The 9,622-nt window shown below is 51.8% G+C and overlaps 1 long non-coding RNA gene across 1 annotated transcript; it reads right to left on the reverse strand.

Annotated features, from left to right (window-relative positions):
- Positions 1-2,725: 2,725 nt before the first annotated feature.
- Positions 2,726-6,125, reverse strand: LOC141408424 (uncharacterized). Its single transcript, XR_012422958.1, has 2 exons — positions 5,936-6,125; positions 2,726-3,431 (listed from the first exon to the last, which is right to left on the reverse strand). It is a non-coding gene; the product is annotated as an uncharacterized lncRNA (long non-coding RNA).
- Positions 6,126-9,622: the final 3,497 nt, after the last annotated feature.

Here is a 9,622-nt window from a genome sequence, read left to right on the forward strand (position 1 = left end):
GCCTGTGATCACTGCCTCAGGCCTGCTCTCAGCTGCCCCGCTGGGAGGGCAAGGTGCCCGTCCCCTCCTGGCCACCAAGGTGTTGGTTTCTTTGGGTTTCTACCGACGAGCCAGGGGCTGCTGATTTTCTTGGCTGTTTCCAAGGCCAAGAAATCTGTCGGGCAGCCTCGGGTACTGAGGCCGGCCAAAAGAATTGGGGTGCCAGGCCGCAGACATCCAGCCCAACTGCCCAAGACTGATTGCTCCCAGTCACATTAGTGACAGCCCATCCCTCACCGTGAGCCCTCGCCAGGCTCTGTGTGAAGAGCCTGATGCATGAGGTCTCATTGTAGCTCCACAGGAACCCCTCAAATTGCTATCTTTATGCCCATCTTGCATATGGGAAAACTGAAGCTCAGAGAGGTGAAATGACATGCCCAGGGCCCCACTTCTACAAAGTGGTAGAGCTGGGACTGGAATGCATGTCTTTCTGGCCCTGCGTCTGCCCCCTTCATCAGGCTTCTGCCTCCTGAACTTAAGTCACTAAGCGTTATTTGCCAGCGACTACTACGTCGATAGCCTCCATTAGCAACAGAATGGGGACAAGCGTGATCCCAGTCCTGAAGAAACTTGCCGCCTGACTGAATGAATCAGTGAAGGAATGAAGAAACGAATGAATGTGGAGCCTCTGACAATAAACTGATGGAGTTTTCCTTGTTTGGAATCCTAGTTGCTCTAAATGGGCAGAATCCTGAAAATATTTAAATGTGCTTTTGGATCTGCCTGAGCCTGAGAAAAGGGCTTACTCAAGTGGCATGTTCTGGGGATAAGGCCCAAAAACAGGGACCAGGAGGCATGAGACAGGGCAAGAGGACAAGCCCATCTGAGGGTGTGTCTTAGAGCTGGTGCTGCTGCAGAGAGCGCACCTCACCAGCATGAGTCAGATGGCTGAGCAACTCCCAAAGGCACTACAGCAGAGAACCCCAGAGCAGAAAGAACAGACTGTGGCAGCAGGAGTGGGTGTTGCCAGATTCTGCCCCCATATAGCCAGTTGTCAGCAGAAGGACTGCAGTAAGGAAGGTGGAGATGATTTGAGGCAGGACACAGAAAGTGTCCAACACAAGGCCCACTGGTGCATTTGTTCATTCTGTCAATGTTTATCCTAAACCAGATGTTGGAGACAAATAGATATGAGATGGACAAATGGATGGATGGATGGATGGATGGATGAGTGGATGGATGAGTGGATGGATGGACAGATGGATAAATGGATGGATGGGTGGGTGGATGGATGGATGAGTGCATGGATGGACAAATGGATAAATGGATGGATGGATGGATGGATGGATGGATGGATGGATGGATGGATGGATGGATGGATGAATGGATGGGTGGGTTCACGCATGGATAGGTGGATAGCTGATGGATGGGTGGACGGAATAATGTATAAGTATAAAGACAAATGAACAATTTGGTAATTTACAGATGGACGGATATGTGGATAGACGGATGATGAACAGGTATATGTATATATGAATCTATGGATATATGGATGGATAGATGGGTTGGTCAATGGGTGGATGGATGGGTGGGTGGTGGATGAGTGGATGGTTAAATGTATGGGTGGATGGGCATATGTATGTATATATGTATAAACACATGGGTGGATGGATGGATGGATGAACGAGTAGGTGAATGGGTGGGAGACTGTGTGGGTGAGTAAGCGGATGGATGGATAGATGGATGGATAGATGGATGGATGGATGGATGGACAGATGAATGGATGGATGGATGGACAGGCTGGTGGTAGAGCCCAGATTCCTCTGTTATTAATAGCCCAGCCACCTCTGCACTGGGAATGAGTCCAAAAAACAAAATGAGATCCTGAGCCAGGTTGGAGCTGGAAAACCAACCAGACACCCTGAAACAAATCTTTATGTCTGATGCAATTGGTGTGGGGGCTGGGAGGTGGGAGGTGGCCTTCAGCCAGACATAACTTGTCTCCTGATGGCCCTACAGGAAAGCCTCCCAGCTCTGGAGCATGTGGGCCAAGGTTTTAATCTTGGCTCCCTTCCTTTGAGACTGGCTGCATTACCTTGAGCAAGTCACTTGAATTCTCCAAGTCTCGGTTTCCTCATATATATAAATGAGGGTAGTAGGAGTTCCTGCCCTTGGCCATCTCTGCTGCAATAGTGTCCCCCTGTGGAGGAACTCTCATCTCGTGGTATACCTGGAAGCCCCTTCTCTGGGTGAAGAAACTGGACCTTGGAGTCCAGAAAGTTCTCTAAGGTCCCAAGATCATGTCCCAGACTAGAATGTCTGGTCACCAATTCTATCACTGGTCTACAGTGATAGATTAATGGGTAGGCCAGTGGGATTTGGAGCCCCAGCTGTGATTCTGGATATGACACAGACCACTCCAAGACACACATGGAGTCTTTAAGAATACCCCATGGCCTTCTTAAAGGATCCATCTGTATTCTATGAACACCTCCAGATGTTGACCATCACGGGGTGCAAGGTGGCTACATCACCAAGGGGCATAATCCAGAGGTGTTCTTAGAAAATGGGATGAGCTGTCCACTTCCCAAATGGAATATGCCAAAGGCACTTGTGGACTGGGAGCTCTGCAAGGAGAGCAAGAGCCACCCCCATTAAGGCAGAAAGGGAGGGAGGGAGAGATGAGTTCGTTAATTGATCAATTGGGTAGTTATTGAATTGGTTAGTTGGTTACTTCATTGGTTGGTTGGTTAGTTGGTTATTTAATCGGTTGATTAGTTAGTTGATTATTTGTTTGGTTGTTTAGTTAGTTGGTTATTGAATTGGTTGGTTGATTGGTTGGTTTGTCGGTTGGTCGGTCGGTTGGTTGGTTGGTTATTTAACCAATTGGTTGGTTGGTTGGTTGGCTGGTTGGTTGGTTGAATGGTTATTTAACCGATTGGTTGGTTGGTTGGTTGGTTGGTTGGCTGGTTGGCTCATTTGTTATTTAATTGGTTGGCTAATCAGCCAGTCAGCAAATCCATAAGTGATCAGTTTGCAGCCTGGCCTACCTGGCAACCTGGACATCAATAAGCCTCTCCCTGAGGTACCATATACAATATTGCCCTATGGGTTTATCCTCTACCAGACCAGATCAAAAAGTAATATTGCCCTATTCAAAATTTTTAATGATCTCCATTGTCCACAGAACAAAATCTGTGAGTGCCTCTCCTGGGCATTCAAAGCTTCCTACAGTTGAACCCAGATGTCCCTGACCACCATCTTCCCACCACAGCCCTGCTTCAGGGCCCTGGAGAATGTCTCTCTGCAGGCCTTACTCATGCCAGCCCTCAACCCAGTGTCCTCCCTTCTACTCACCATGTGTTTGAGTCCTCCTTGTGGAGCGAAATGCATCCATCCAAAGTCAAGGAGTGTATCAAGGTAATGGAAATGTGGTAATCATGCCATTTTTACTGAAGAAAAAAATAGCAGCATGTTAAACTGCATACACAGTTTCATCTTGCTTTTTTGTTTGTTTTTCAGTGATACACACACAGAAGACTGGAGGTAGCAATGTCCAAATGGTAAAAGTGATCGTCATCCCTGGAGTTTGCCAGACTGACTGAATCATCAATTCATTCCTTCATAGTCAGGTAATCATCCATTCAATGCATTCTGACTACCTCCTGGGTGAACATTCTGGTAGCAGTGAAGTCTACCAGCTCCCACCCAGGTACAAGCAGCATGTGGAGCCACAAAACCAGATTCTGTGAGTAGATGGCCCGTCTGCTGCTTCCCCCTGTGGCCTGGGCCGAGTCACAGGGAGTCAGCCCAAGTGGTCAAGCTCTGAAGCCTTGATCATGTGCCTGTCTCTGTGGGGCTCAATTTCTCGGTCCATGAAGTGGGGGGCAACATGGACCTCTCTCTTCTAGGGCAGTGTAAGGGGAGAGGAGATGGTGCCTGAAGCTCTCTGGGCTCACAGGCAAGTGCTCTGGGCAGCAGCAGTGGAAAGGACCTGCTCTACTTGAAAGAAACCTGGAAATTGAGAAATGCTTCCTTCAAAAATGATTTCAGGACTGTTGGCAATGGACCCTGTGTTCATTTCCTGGGGCTGCTGGAAGAGATTGCCACAAACCAGGTGGCTTAAAACAAAAATTTGCCCTCTCACATTCCTGGAGGCCAGGATCCTGAAATCCAGTGATAGAGTTTGGCTGTGTCCCCTCCCAAATCTTGAATTGTAGCTCCCATAATCCCCGCATGTCCTGGGAAAGACCTGGTGGGAGGTAATTGAATCATGAGGATGGGTCTTTCCTGTGCTCTTGTGATTGTGAGTAAGTCTCACGAGATCTGATGGTTTCATACAGGGGAATTCTCCTGCACATGCTATCTCTCTTGCCTGCCGCCATGTAAGACATGACTTTGCTTCTCCTTTGCTTTCCAACATGATTATGAGGCCTCTCCAGCCCCGTGGGAGAGTGAGTCCATTAAACCTCCTTTTCTTTATAAATTACCCAGTCTCGGGGATGTCTTTTTTAGCAGCATGAGAATGGACTAATACATCCAGTGTGGGCAGAGCATTCCTCATGCCACCTCTACCCTGCCCCATCCCTGGCAGCTCTTGGGGAGGAAACTTCCTGCCTCCTCCAGCTTCTGGGGGCTCTGAGTTCCATGCCTTGTAGCCGCATTGCCCCCATCCCTGCCTCTGTCTCCACATGGCCTTCTTCTCTGTGGCTGGATCTTCTCTTCTGTCTTTCCCAAGGACGTTTATTGTATTTACTGTCCCGTCCCCCAATATAGGATGACCACATCTCAAGATCCTTACTTAATTATATCTGCAAAGACCCTATGTTCAAATAAGGTTACTTTCTGAAGTTCCAGGGGGACATGAATTTTGGCGGGGACACCCACTATAGACAACCAGGCAGGGATGGGCAAATGACCCACCCAGCAGCCTGGAGGCAGTAGGGGATGACCCACTCTTCCACTAGGCATGGCAAGGCCCCCTCCTGGTCCACCCAGGCTGACACCCCGAGCCCCCAGCTCCATGGCTCCTGTTGCTTGTGGGAAGTACCATCCATTCCCACCAGCAGACATGGAGTGGGACAAACTTGAGTGGTCCTGGGTGGGTGGAAACTGCCCGATGGGGTAAGTATGAGCTATACAGCCACCAACAAGTGGACATGGTGGTCCAGTGCCAGGCATCAGGGAAGCAAAGTCAGGCAGACCTCCAAGCATGGGCAAACCTTGGGGTCAGTCCATAAAGAGGGGCACGGTTCCTTCAGGTGGGCCTGGTGGCAAAGTGGCCACTGCAGACAAAGGGGAGGGCTCCTGCAGAGCCAATGCGCCATGTGCTCAGAGCCGGTGGTGGGTGCAGTGTCCACACCAGGGAGAAGGGAGATAAGAGTGGAGGTGTCGCTGGGATGCAAGCTAAGGCTTTGGGCTTGATCCAGGGGTATTCAGGGGAAAGGCAGGCTCAGAGCCTCTCACACCGTCCTTCGGCCACCCCCACTTTGGAGAATGGATGGGGACTGAGATGGGGAGACCCATCAAGAGGCAATGTCTGTTTGAGCCACACCGGGTTGCTGCTAGCACGATCCAGGATCTAGCAGGGATGGCAGGCAGGGAGGAATAATCCCCTTGGGGGACCAGAGTCCTGTCTGCATCCGGGGCTGGGGGTCCTGGAGCTCCCGGGGCAGGAGGGCAGCACATGGATCATCTCCTGGAGACAGGCCCTGGCTCGGAGACACGAGTCCCCATCACACGCCGAGCACAGCCACGACAAATATTTCACCAGGGAGACTTCCTCCACAAGGGGGAGAAATGCCCAAAGCTCCCTTTGTCTTAAAACATTAATGTCCAATTTTAAATTGGGTTGGGGGACGGAGGAGGGGGAGAGAGGAAGGCGGGGGCGGCAGAACCGTCACTGGGCATCATTCATAAGCCACACACTGGGCCCTTCATCGGGCCCAAAACTCACCCTTGTGGCTACGCAAAGATTTATTGAAGCCTCAGCGTGGGCTCATTTATTTTCCTCCAAACTGATTTGAAAAGACCGTTTGCATCTGCCCTGGAGAAAAAAAAAAAAAATGTGCATATTTGGCAAACTTTGTTTGAAAAATCTGCTTGTCCCCAAAGAAGTGACTTCGTGTTTGGTCGGGGGCAGGGGCTGTGTGTGTTGGGGAGGGGCTGGGGCTTGCTCCTTCCCTGTCATCTCCTGGCCAGGGAAAGCACCCAGAGCATGAACTCAGACATCCTCTCCTGCATACTGGGATCCACAAAGCCGTTACATGCAGGCCCTTTGCTCCAAGACCAAGGTCTCCTTGTGACTTTTTCTAGCTCCCTCGGGGGCATCTGTGCCCAGACAGCTGCAAAGTGCAAAGAAAAGTGTAAAACAGAGTGTGGAACAATAGACAATAAGAAATTCAGATAGCAGCTCACTTTGAGAAAGGAGTGAGGGCTCCATTTGCCCCCTTCAGAAAAGAGAAATGTCATTCACAAATAAACCCTGACCCCCTTCATAACCTGAATATTCAAAGAGCTCTTACAAATCAATAAGAACAAGAAACACGATAATAGAAAAATGGGCAAAAGATAATTGGGACATTCGTCAAAGGAAAGTAGGGTCAGTAAATACAGGTAACAAAATGTTTCACTTACCAATAATCAAACTTAAAGCATCCTTCAATCAATGCAGGCATAGATGACTAAAATATCATTTTGCGCTTACCAAATTGTCAAAGATGTGAGAGAACAGTGATGAAATTTGGAGAGGAGAGGTACAGGTGGTGGGACCTATCATTGGTAACCCCTTTGTAGAGAGTTCGTTGGCAACAGGTATCCACAGCTCAGACCTAGGCATGCCCTTTGACCCAGCAACTCCATGGAATTCAGAGATTTGGCTCCGAGGGGCACAAGCCCTTGTCTAAACTCCCAGGAGCATGAGAATGGCTCCTTACTGTGGTCTCCAGGCGCGTACTTGCCCCTCGGCGGGCGGCAGTCCTGGCCACATGCAGCCTTGCATTCCAGGACGCTGTGGACACGTGCCCCTCCCGAACGGCAGATGGTGTGTGGGCTCTGGGTCTGGTGGCTGCAGAGCCTCCTTGAGCAGTGGGTGGAAGCCACAAGTAGCTTGCACCTGGGTCTGGAGGAAAGTCTAGGAACCCTGGAGAGCAAGGAGCCCAGCCCGCTGCAGGGAGGCGAGCAGAGCAGGCCTTGGTCTCCTTCAACACTGAGATGCCTCTGCACGGCCTCACCTAAAGCAAAGCTCATTCCCCCAAGATCACAGCAGCCCCATCTGCCACCCCAGAGTCGCCTACCCCTGCAACAGTGACCTCAGAACCTCAGTGCTGGAAGGACCCACAGAGAACGCCTCTGGCTGACAGACGGGGAAACAGGGCAGTGACTCTGTCAAGGTTGTCCCAGCCATGAGTCAGTGTCAGGGGCCTGACAGCCTCAGACTCTCAGATGTTTCCCAAAAGGGACCACCAGAGGCCACGTGTCACCCAGCTATTAACAGGGGTTCTCGGGCCACCAGCTCCTCTCACAGTGTGGCCCTGCCTATCAATATAAATGTGTCACTCATGAACATTTATGCTCCACAAGTCCCCATTGTTTGCGGATGCAAGGGAGAGTGACGTAGACAGGCTTCTGCCCCACTAGTGGGAAATGGCACCACGTCCAGGCCAAGGGAGCCCAGACAAGGGTCTGCCCTGGTTTGGAAGGTCGGGGGGACTTCCCTGCAGGGAGGTTGGGGGTTGTGTTTGAAGGAAGAGGAGGGCCTATGTGGGTCTCCAGGCAAGGGAAGACCTTCCTGGGGCGACACCTCCAGCCCAAGCTCTGCAACCCGGAGCGGCTCCTTTACCTGTGACTCCACCGGGCACACCCTCCTGAGCTCCTGCTATGCACCTGTGCATCCAGCTGTCCCCGGAGGAGCCTCCCTGTCTTCCGATGGCTGGCGTCACCGCAGTCTTGCCATGAGCCTGGCACCAGAGAGCTCTCCACACAACTCTATTCTTACGCAGTTTTCATCAGATCCATTTTACAGATGAGAAGACTGAGACACGGAGTGTTGAAGATGTTTCCGAGGGTCACACAGCTGGGAAAAGGGAAGTAAGGATTTGTCTGGCTCCAAAAGGCATTCTCTCCACCCCTATGACCCCTGCTTCATGGTCCTTGCCCGCCCTCCTGGCTGGACCTCCAGGTCTATAGCCTACAAGTCTCCAGGATCAGACAGGCTCAGAGTGAGGGGGCACCTGTGCCTTTTCTCTTCCCTGCCAGCTCGCCACAGGCTCCACACTCCCAGGCTTGCAGAAGGGGGCTCCCTCTGGGAAGCCCACCTGGATGCCAGTCTTTCAGGGGTGAAGGCTCTTGGGTACACGCCCAGGAGCCCCCGGGTGTGGAGCAGGCCCCGGGTGTCTTGTCAATCCTGTTTTAAGCCATTGGCCTTTCCCACAGAAGATGTTGAGGAAGACAATGAAGACGGTGACCCAGGGCAGAGGCGGGAGGGGGCACAGCCAGGAGTGGAGTGGAGAAGGGGCTTGGGTGGGGTGAGGAGCATGGAGGGAAGCGGTTGTCCCGCACCCACTTAGGGTAACAGGCACCCACCTCTGCCAAGCCTGAGAACATGGTGGGCATTTAATAATTGCTTGATGATTGATTTAAGATTACTGCCTGCCCTGTGAAAGAGGCACATCCACTATGTATGTGATGGGTGTGACTGAGGAAGGTACTTGCCCTCTGACACCTCCCATGGCAGAGGAGGATGGGGAGGGCCTGGGCCCAGGTCATGGGGTGGACACCAGATCCAAAGGCCAGCCCCCAGCACCAGCTGCAGACCTGTATACAGAAGACACTCAATAGTTGCTTGTCGAGTGAATGTGTAAGCCAGGTGCATCTGCCCTTCTTCCCCATGAGGGGATGGCAGTTTACTCACCACTGAGTCCCGAACCCTGTGCCTCATGCAGAGCCTGCACAGAGTGGGTGCCCAGGGAGCCCCTCTCACCCTGTGTCTATGGATCTGATGACTCCAGGCCCCAAGACCGGGTGTTGTACCTTCCTTAGGGGCACACGTCCCCCACTGCCCAGAGGTCGAGGCAGAGGTGTCTCCCAGCAGGAGACAGTCACATTCATTCGACCAGGAGCTCCTGAGAAACTGACAGGCCCCCACCTGATCCACCTGTCTTTCCAGAGTCTGCACACAGGGGCGCCCAGGGAGCCCCTGACTGCTGAGTCCTGTTGGAGGGAACAGCCTCCAGCCAGAGCCCCTCACCATGCCGCGGGGGCTGCAGGGACCCCACAGAGTCTCCTCGGGTGGCATGAGAGGGAGAAGCCCCTTCCCATAGCAGTGGCTTGCCAGGTGGTCTCCGACACCATCCACCCAGACACCTGTCTGTGGAGGAGCACAGTTACTGTTGGAGAGCATGGAGGGAGCTCCGTCATCAAACAGATGAACAGGTAAACGAAATGTGGTCTCCTCACACACTGGAATAGTATTCAGCCTTACAAAGGAAGGAAACTCACACGCAAGCTACAACACGGGTGAAGTGAGATGACATTTGCTGGCTGAAATAAGCCAGACATGAAGACACACACACCGTACAATTCTGCTCATATGAGGTGCTCAGAGAAGTCAAATCCACAGACACAGAAAGAAGAACAGAGGTTG

Source organism: Macaca fascicularis, chromosome 14 (assembly GCF_037993035.2).
Source record: "Macaca fascicularis isolate 582-1 chromosome 14, T2T-MFA8v1.1".
NCBI lineage: Eukaryota > Metazoa > Chordata > Mammalia > Primates > Cercopithecidae > Macaca > Macaca fascicularis.